Raw genomic sequence first — 11,040 nt, forward strand, 5'->3', positions numbered from 1 at the left:
ATTTAACGCATATAATTAAGTCTTAATCTTTGACAAAATTTTATACTTGACCCCGCCCGGTTCTTCCCAAATAAAATTTAAAGACTTTCACACTAATGCAGATCTACTGAAATTTAGTAGTCGTTCACTTTCAACATAAATGTATGCGCAGTCACAACCTTGCAACTTTATTATAGTAGTTTCATATAAAAAAGACAAGAATAGAGCGTGACAAGTGTGATTTTTTTGAAAATCTATGAAAAGTATTTTAATTATATTAAATTAATGTCTTAGAGCTCAAACGCATGACAAGCTAACTTTTGCTTGTAAACATGGCTGACGTAATTCTGAGTGATCTAAGCATGCGCAACACGTAAAATTACTAGAAAAACCACGATGGCTGGGGACATATTACTAGTTTCATGGGAATTAGGACGGCCATGTTTACAAGTTCGACACAACCCAACTTGTTGCGCGTGCTCAGTGCGCTTTACAAGCGAAACTAGGCTTATCGTGAGTTTAAACCCTTAGCTTATTAGCATTGTAACTGAATTCATTTAGATTTTTTAGTGATATCTGGGAAAATTGCATAGTGGACACCACCTTTTACACTGTAAAATATATATTCGGCGCTCGTGTCATATTGTGTCATACGCATTCATTATTGAATTGTTGATTGACGAAATAAGTATATATATATATGTATAGAGGTATATATATATATGTATATATATATTTTTTTAAACACGCCGGCAAGGTAACAAGATTGTACGCTGCCAGTCCTAAGCCTAGATAAAATGTGAAGGGTATATATATAATATATATAATAATGGATAATTGGAAAATACCATTAACTCTGTTGTCGAGACGTGTGTAGGCTTCAAATTTTATTTGGGAAGAACCGGGCGGGGTCAAGTATAAAATTTTGTCAAAGATTAAGACTTAATTATATGCGTTAAATATTTCCTTCTTGACTTATTTTGGTATTATATCTTTTTGTATCTAAAAAATTAATAAATATCAATATAAAATAAAATTACTATAATCACATAATTAGTGGGGATTTCGAATACTTGACGCTCTTTTTTGTAAAAAAAACTGTGTTTCTTTTTTTGTTTAGATTTTTAATTACCTATCCCTAGCGGATGGCTCGACTCTCTAATGTCTTATTCAGTCGACAGCGATTTGACAGCCATTCGACAGCATATATAAAATGTAATTCACGAGCACTGGATACTCGCAATGAGTTGGAAGAATATGAAATAAATATAATATTATAATGACAATAACTTAAACTGAATAACACCTTGACTAGTACATGAATTGAATATTATATAAGAGTTTGAATTATACGAGGTAGAGAGGTTAGATTGACATGATTCGCATATCTACTGGAGTCGGAAAGCTGTCGAGACTCAGACCATTCATCGGTAATTGACTCGGTCATTATTACCGAGATATTTTGTCACTAAATCGACAGGCTTTCGACACCGGATTGAGAGGTGTCTAATTTATTCATTGTTTTAATTTGTTTAAACATCATGAAGGACTTTAATAGAGATAAATTTGCATCTTTTTTATAAAAAAATTAATAGAATATATAAAAAAAACATGTAAAAATTTAAGCAAAAAAATTTTTTTTTTGTTAATAATTTTTAAATTAATTGTTAATAACAATTGCATGTAAAAAACAAAATAAAACGGTATTATTAAGCAGTTAAGGATTCAACAATCGCAAAAATAACTTGTTTTAAATTTTATAGCGCTATATACCCATTGACACTGTCTCGACACCGTTTTGATCGCGTTTCGACAGCGATTCGACCGCCTTTCGACAGGATTTCGACACCGAATTAAGAGGTGTCTAATTTATTCATTTTTCATTGTTTTCAATTGTTTAAACATCATTATAGTTATTTTTCAAGTTATTTTTGCGATTGTTGAATCCTAACTGCTTAATAACACTGTTTCATTTTGTTTTTTACATGCAATTGTTATTAACAATTAATTTAAAAATTATAAACAAAAAAAATTTTTCTTTGTTTTAATTTTTACAAGTTTTTTTGTATACTCTATTAGTTTTTTTATAAAAAAAATGCAAATTTGTCATTAATAAAGTCCTTTATGATGTTCAAACATTTTAAAACAATGAAAAATGAATAAATTAGACACCTTTCAATTGGGTGTTGAAACCCTGTCGAAAGGCGGTCGAAATGCTGTCGAAACGCGATCAAAACGGTGTCGAGACAGAGTCAATGGGTATATAGAGCTATAAAATTTAAAACAAATTTTTTTTTGCGATTGTTGAATCCTTAACTGCTTAATAATACCGTTTTATTTTGTTTTTTACATGCAATTGTTATTAACAATTAATTTAAAAATTATAACCAGAAAAAATCTTTCTTTGCTTAAATTTTTACATGTTTTTTTTATATATTCTATTAATTTTTTTATTAAAAAAATGCAAATTTATCATTAATAAAGTCCTTCATGATGTTTAAACAAATTAAAACAATGAAGAATAAATAAATTAGACACCTCTCAATCCAGTGTCGAAAGCCTGTCGATTTAGTGACAAAATATCTTGGTAATAATGACCGAGTCAATTACCGATGAATGGTCTGAGGCTCGACAGCTTTCCGACTCATATTTATTATACCTTTAATAATCAAATGACGTGAAATATCTAAAAAAAATGTCAAGATTTTGAAATATAAAGTTGAACAATTTGCTGGATAAAAAAAAAAAAAATTAGGCTCTATTTCGATACATGTTAATAATATTATAATAAAAACAGCATTTTTTTATTTTTTTATCCAGCAAATTATTCAACTTTATATTTCAAAATTTTGACATTCTTTTTTAGATATTTCACGTCTTTTGATTATTAAAGGTATAATGAATAAGTAGGTAATTAAAAATTGAAGGTTTTCGGGGACATAAATCGTTGATTTATGTTTTGTTTTGATTATTATTATTATTATTAATATTATATCGATCAGCTGGGAAAATGAATGGGCAAACGCCAATTCATTCCAAGCACATCATCTCTTCTTTCACTCACTTATCCCGTAAAAGAGAAAACAACATGGCCAAGCATTGGGCCAAGCCTGGCAAAATGTTGCCAAGTCTTGGCTGCCAGTCTTGGTCAGTGCTTGAACCGGGCTGGGCGATTGACACCAGCTTAAATTGGCTGCCAATACTCGGCCAAGACTTGAAAAAATTTGATAATTTTATGTAAAAAAAAAATTTTTTTAATTGTTTAAATAATTTAATTTTTTTATTTATATAATTAATAATTTATTTGACTGAAAAAAATACACCATAAATACTTGACATCACCAGGACTTGAACATGATATCTTCTAGTTGAAACTCCGGAGCCTTACTTACTTAACCATAGCAGCAACAATTAGAGATGAGGAAAATTTGTTCTACTTGAATTTACATTATAATCATGGCAATCCAAGAATCAACCGACACTCGGCCGATATATAAATTTTACTTGATTCATTAACCACGGAATATATTTTAATAATTTATAAAAAAAAAATTTTTTTTTTTGAAATTTTCGTTATGTAAGAAAAAAATGAGTAGCTGTTATACAGTATATAATTGAATAAAAAATTTTCAATAATAAATACATAACAGTGGCTCTTAATATAGGGGAAAGCGGGGCAAAATGGAACGGCGGGGCAAAATGGAACACCCAAAAAAATATTTTGACTCATATTTTTTTTCATTTTTTCGTCACTCTTCGATTAAAAAAGCCGGAAGAAAATAGATGCAATAATAAAAAAAATTTTTTTGAAAATTTTTTGAACATTTTTTTTTAGAACAAAGAAAATTATTTTTTATATGTTTTTTTTTGTTCGTCGAGAAAAATAGTGATAAATTAATTTAAAAGCAATTGTTCGTAATTATACATGAAGAGAAATAAAAAAAAATTAATTTTTGTGATTAATATCACATTTTATTAAACAACAATAAATAAATTTTTAATAATAATTTTTTTTTTTAATTTTTAAAAATTATTTATGTTTTTTTTATTAATAAGGGAGAAAAACTAATCGGAAAATACTATTGTCATACATCGATTTATTTTTTTTCCTTAAGTGTTCCATTTTGCCCCGCTTTCCCCTATATTCACATATGTCGCAAGAATAAAAAATAATCAATTTTGGTGACCCAAAGAACAATCGACACTCGGCCGACAAATGACAAGTCAAGTTCACCAATCTTTGATGTGCCAACTCTTGGCTTAATTGTATATTCCCAGTCTTGGCCGCCCAATAATTAACCAAGACTTGGCCGATGAACGGTCGATTAATGGCTGGCCAGCCCTTAATGAGCCAAGCCTTGGCTTAATCATCTCTTTCAAGTCTTGGCCACCCAATAATTTACCAAGACTCGGTCAATAAATGGCTTGTTAAGAGCTGGCCACCTCTTCTTCAAGCAATGGTCGGCCAAGCATTGCGGAATACAAGCCTTGGTAAGCAAATAACCAGCCATGAGTCAGCCAAGCCTTGGCCCATGGATGGCGCACGATTGGCTGCCAAGTATTGGATTCCATTATTGGGACAAGACTTGGCCGTGTTGTAAGTCTTGGCAATTTCTACACTATATTCCCTTACTCACTCTAATAAACTATACTGGCAAATGCTTGGTTGTACTCTCGAGTGTTCGTACAGCCCGTGCGGTCGTACACCCGAACGTCACTCGGCCAACGAACTTTTTTTTTTCTACTACCCTGCGAAAAAAATAATAACATCAAAAATTTATAAAAATATCATGTATTCGTTTCAAACGACTGTCGGAAAAAAATTCAAATATATGAAGATTGGCCACAGGTTGGAAAAATTAAAACACCAGGCTACTTTGTATTCATTCCAGGCGACAACATCAGAAAGGCTGCCCTGATGATACGTAAATAATTAATGGCAAATTTGAAGAAGAAACGGCTCTCTGATGAAAAAATCATGAAGAGTGTTTCCGCGATTTTCCTCCATTTCTTCACGATTACTCCAGATTTCTCCCAAATGCATCATAGCGATTCTTTATCTACACGGAGAAAAATAATTGGTAGATTTTACCTTTTTTGTGTACGATTGGGGGACGCTAAGCAAAAAAATGCAACTTTTACCCGAAAAAAAGGTAAAACTAAAAAAACTATTTTATTCGGTAAATTTTACAAATTATGAGGTCAATTTTTAATTTTTTAAGAGCAAATCTTACTCTTTTATTTTGTAAAAAATATATGACAAATTAATCAGGCGAAATTTACCTCTAGACATGCGAATTTCACCTGATAAAATAATGAATTTTGTTTTACATTTTTGAAAGGTAACTTGTGCATTTTATAACGGTAAATTTCGCCTGATTAGATTGTAATATATTTTTAACAAAATGAAAAAGTAAGACTTACTATAAAAAATTTAGAATTTACCAAAAAAATTGTAAATTTAACCTAATGAAATTGTATTTGAACGTTTACATTTATTTCGGGTAAAAGTTGCCACTCAAATTGGTAACGAAAATGAAAATGAATTAGGTGTATTTTATTTGTTAAAAAAATAGAAATCTAGGAACCTTGAAGTTTACTTGAGACAGTTATTAATTTAACAAACGGAATACATGTAATTTATTTAATAAATAAAAATCCCAAGGATAAGCTAAAGCTAAAAAAAAAGATGTAGCTAAGGAATTGACGAATTGAGGTTGCCAAAGAATAATATTTCAAGCAAATATATTTCCTTAAAACAGAATTCTTTGACAACCTCAATTCCTTAGCTACATCTTTTCCTTAGCTACTGCTTTTCCTTGGGATTTTTATTAATTAAATAGATAAAATACATGTTATTTTATTTTTGAAAAATAAAAATGTCCAAGGAGAAGCAGTAGCTAAGGAAAAGATGTAGCAAAGGAAAAGATGTGACTAAGTAAAAGATGTAGCTAAGGAATTAAGGCTGCCAAAGGATTATAATTTAAGGAATGATGTTGCTTAAAATATAATTCTTTGGCAACCTCAATTCCCTAGCCACATCTTTCCTTAACCTACTCTTCCTTGGACATTTTTTATTTATTTTATAGATAAAATACATGTAAATTTATTTTTTAAAAATACAAATGTACAAGAAAAAGCAGTAGCTAAGGAAAAGATGTAGCTAAGGAATTGAGGTTGCCAAAGAATTATGTTTCAAGGAAATAATTCCTTAGTCACATTAATTCCTTAGCTACATCTTTTCCTTAGCTACTGCTTTTCCTTGGACATTTGTATTTTAAAAAAATAAATTTACATGTATTTTATTTATAAAATAAATAAAAAATGTCCAAGGAAAAGCAGTAGCTAAGGAAAAGATGTAGCTAAGGAATTAATGTGACTAAGGAATTAATGTTGCCAATGAATTATATTTCAAGGAAATAATTCCTTAGTCACATTAATTCCTTAGCTACATCTTTTCCTTAGCTACTGCTTTTCCTTGCACATTTTTATTTTTAAAAAATAAATTTACATGTATTTTATTTATAAAATAAATAAAAAATGTCCAAGGAAAAGCAGTAGCTAAGGAAAAGATGTAGCTAAGGAATTAATGTGACTAAGGAATTAATGTTGCCAATGAATTATATTTCAAGGAAATAATTCCTTAGTCACATTAATTCCTTAGCTACATCTTTTCCTTAGCTACTGCTTTTCCTTGGACATTTTTTATTTATTTTATATAAAAAATACATGTATTTTTATTTTTTAAAAATTCCAATGTCCAAGGAAAAGCAGTAGCTAAGGAAAAAAGATATGGAATTGAGGCTGCCAAAGAATTATGTTTCGAGGAAATAATTCGAGTCACATTAATTCCTAGCTACATCTTTTCTTAACTGCGCATTTTAAATAAATTTACATGTATTTTATTTATAAAATAAATAAAAAATGTCCAAGGAAAAGCAGTAGCTAAGGAAAAGATGTAGCTAAGGAATTATGTTTCAAGGAAATAATTCCCGAGTCACATTAATTCCTTAGCTACATCTTTTCCTTAGCTACTGCTTTTCCTTGGACATTCGTATTTTTAAAAAAAAAATTTACATGTATTTTATTTATAAAATAAATAAAAAATGTCCAAGGAAAAGCAGTAGCTAAGGAAAAGATGTAGCTAAGGAATTAATGTGACTAAGGAATTAATGTTGCCAATGAATTATATTTCAAGAAAATAATTCCTTAGTCACATTAATTCCTTAGCTACATCTTTTCCTTAGCTACTGCTTTTCCTTGGACATTTGTATTTTAAAAAAAAAAATTTACATGTATTTTATTTATAAAATAAATAAAAAATGTCCAAGGAAAAGCAGTAGCTAAGGAAAAGATGTAGCTAAGAAATTAATGTTGCCAAAGAATTATATTTCAAGGAAATAATTCATTAGTCACATTAATTCCTTAGCATCTTTTCATAGCTTACTGCTTTCCTTGGACATTTTTATTTATTTTATATAAAAATACATGTATTTTTATTTTTAAAAATTCCAATGTCAAGGAAAACAGTAGCTAAGGAAAAGAAGATAATAATTAAAGTGAACTAAAATTATGTTTCGAGGAAATAATTCCCGAGTCACATTAATTCCTTAGCTACATATTTTCCTTAGCTACTGCTTTTCCTTGGACTTTTTTTATTTATTTTATATAAAAAATACATGTATTTTCATTTTTTAAAAATTCCAATGTCAGAGGAGAAGCAGTAGCTAAGGAAAAGATGTAGCTAAGGAAGGATATAAAGAATTATGTTTCGAGGAAATAATTCCCGAGTCACATTAATTCCTTAGCTACATCTTTTCCTTAGCTACTGCTTTTCCTTGGACATTTTTTATTTATTTTATATAAAAAATACATGTATTTTTATTTTTTAAAAATTCCAATGTCCAAGGAAAAGCAGTAGCTAAGGAAAAGATGTAGCAAAGTGAGGCTATAAAATTATGTTTCGAGGAAATAATTCCCGAGTCACATTAATTCCTTAGCTACATCTTTTTCTTAGCTACTGCTTTTCCTTGGACATTTGTATTTTAAAAAAAAAAATTTACATGTATTTTATTTATAAAATAAATAAAAAATGTCCAAGGAAAAGCAGTAGCTAAGGAATTAATGTGACTAAGGAATTAATGTTGCCAATGAATTATATTTCAAGAAAATAATTCCTTAGTCACATTAATTCCTTAGCTACATCTTTTCCTTAGCTACTGCTTTTCCTTGGACATTTGTATTTTAAAAAAAAAAATTTACATGTATTTTATTTATAAAATAAATAAAAAATGTCCAAGGAAAAGCAGTAGCTAAGGAAAAGATGTAGCTAAGGAATTAATGTTGCCAATGAATTATATTTCAAGGAAATAATTCCTTAGTCACATTAATTCCTTAGCTACATCTTTTCCTTAGCTACTGCTTTTCCTTGGACATTTTTTATTTATTTTATATAAAAAATACATGTATTTTTATTTTTTAAAAATTCCAATGTCCAAGGAAAAGCAGTATCGAAAGATGTAGCTAAGGAATTGAGGCTGCCAAAGAATTATGTTTCGAGGAAATAATTCCCGAGTCACATTAATTCCTTAGTCACATCTTTTCCTTAGCTACTGCTTTTCCTTGGACATTTTTTATTTATTTTATATAAAAAATACATGTATTTTTATTTTTTAAAAATTCCAATGTCCAAGGAAAAGCAGTAGCTAAGGAAAAGATGTAGCTAAGGAATTGAGGCTGCCAAAGAATTATGTTTCGAGGAAATAATTCCCGAGTCACATTAATTCCTTAGCTACATCTTTTCCTTAGCTACTGCTTTTCCTTGGACATTTTTTATTTATTTTATATAAAAAATACATGTATTTTCATTTTTTAAAAATTCCAATGTCCAAGGAAAAGCAGTAGCTAAGGAAAAGATGTAGCTAAGGAATTGAGGCTATAAGGATTATGTTTCGAGGAAATAATTCCCAATTTTATTAATTCATAGCTACATCTTTTCATAGCTACTGCTTTCCTGAACATTTTTATTTATTTTTATATAAAAATACATGTATTTTCATTTTAAAATTCCAATGTCAAGGAAAAGCAGTAGCTAAGGAAAAGATGTAGCTAAGGAATGTGTGAACTAAAATGTTGCCAATGAATTATATTTCAAAGAAAAAATTTGTATTTTAAAAAAAAAAATTTACATGTATTTTATTTATAAAATAAATAAAAAATGTCTAAGGAAAAGCAGTAGCTAAGGAAAAGATGTAGCTAAGGAATTAATGTGACTAAGGAATTAATGTTGCCAATGAATTATATTTCAAGGAAATAATTCCTTAGTCACATTAATTCCTTAGCTACATCTTTCGCTTTCTTTCGCTATTTTACATTTATTTTATATAAAAAATACATGTATTTTTATTTTTTAAAAATTCCAATGTCCAAGGAAAAGCAGTAGCTAAGGAAAAGATGTAGCTAAGGAATTGAGGCTGCCAAAGAATTATGTTTCGAGGAAATAATTCCCGAGTCACATTAATTCCTTAGCTACATATTTTCCTTAGCTACTACTCACTGAACATTTGATTTATTTTATATAAAAAATACATGTATTTTCATTTTTTAAAAATTCCAATGTCCAAGGAAAAGCAGTAGCTAAGGAAAAGATGTAGCTAAGGAATTGAGGCTGCCAAAGAATTATGTTTCGAGGAAATAATTCCCGAGTCACATTAATTCCTTAGCTACATCTTTTCCTTAGCTACTGCTTTTCCTTGGACATTTTTTATTTATTTTATATAAAAAATACATGTATTTTTATTTTTTAAAAATTCCAATGTCCAAGGAAAAGCAGTAGCTAAGGAAAAGATGTAGCTAAGGAATTGAGGCTGCCAAAGAATTATGTTTCGAGGAAATAATTCCCGAGTCACATTAATTCCTTAGCTACATCTTTTCCTTAGCTACTGCTTTTCCTTGGACATTTTTTATTTATTTTATATAAAAAATACATGTATTTTTATTTTTTAAAAATTCCAATGTCCAAGGAAAAGCAGTAGCTAAGGAAAAGATGTAGCTAAGGAATTAATGTGACTAAGGAATTAATGTTGCCAATGAATTATATTTCAAGAAAACATTTGTATTTTAAAAAAAAAAATTTACATGTATTTTATTTATAAAATAAATAAAAAATGTCCAAGGAAAAGCAGTAGCTAAGGAAAAGATGTAGCTAAGGAATTAATGTGACTAAGGAATTAATGTTGCCAATGAATTATATTTCAAGGAAATAATTCCTTAGTCACATTAATTCCTTAGCTACATCTTTTCCTTAGCTACTGCTTTTCCTTGGACATTTTTTATTTATTTTATATAAAAAATACATGTATTTTCATTTTTTAAAAATTCCAATGTCCAAGGAAAAGCAGTAGCTAAGGAAAAGATGTAGCTAAGGAATTGAGGCTGCCAAAGAATTATGTTTCGAGGAAATAATTCCCGAGTCACATTAATTCCTTAGCTACATCTTTTCCTTAGCTACTGCTTTTCCTTGGACATTTTTTATTTATTTTATATAAAAAATACACATGTATTTTTATTTTAAAATTCCAATGTCCAAGGAAAAGCAGTAGCTAAGGAAAAGATGTAGCTAAGGAATTGAGGCTGCCAAAGAATTATGTTTCGATAATTCGAGTCACATTAATTCCTTAGCTACATCTTTTTCACTATCACTGGACATTTTATTATTTTATTTTAAAAAATACACATGTATTATTTTTATTTTTTAAAAATTCAATGTCCAAGGAAAAGCAGTAGCTAAGGAAAAGATGTAGCTAAGGAATTGCCAGAGGCTGCCAAAAGAATTATGTTTTCGAGGAAATAATTCCCGAGTCACATTAATTCCTTAGCTGCATCTTTTCATATAGCTAATAACTGGTTTGGCCAAATTAAAATTTACATCAACTGTTTTTTAAATAAATAAATAAAAATGTCCAAAGGAAAAGCAGTAGCTAAGGAAAAGATGTAGCTAAGAAAAGGGTTATGTTTCGAAGGAAATAATTCCCGAGTCACATTAATTCATAGCTACATCTT

Source organism: Aphidius gifuensis, linkage group LG4 (genome assembly GCF_014905175.1).
Source record: "Aphidius gifuensis isolate YNYX2018 linkage group LG4, ASM1490517v1, whole genome shotgun sequence".
Classification (NCBI taxonomy): domain Eukaryota; kingdom Metazoa; phylum Arthropoda; class Insecta; order Hymenoptera; family Braconidae; genus Aphidius; species Aphidius gifuensis.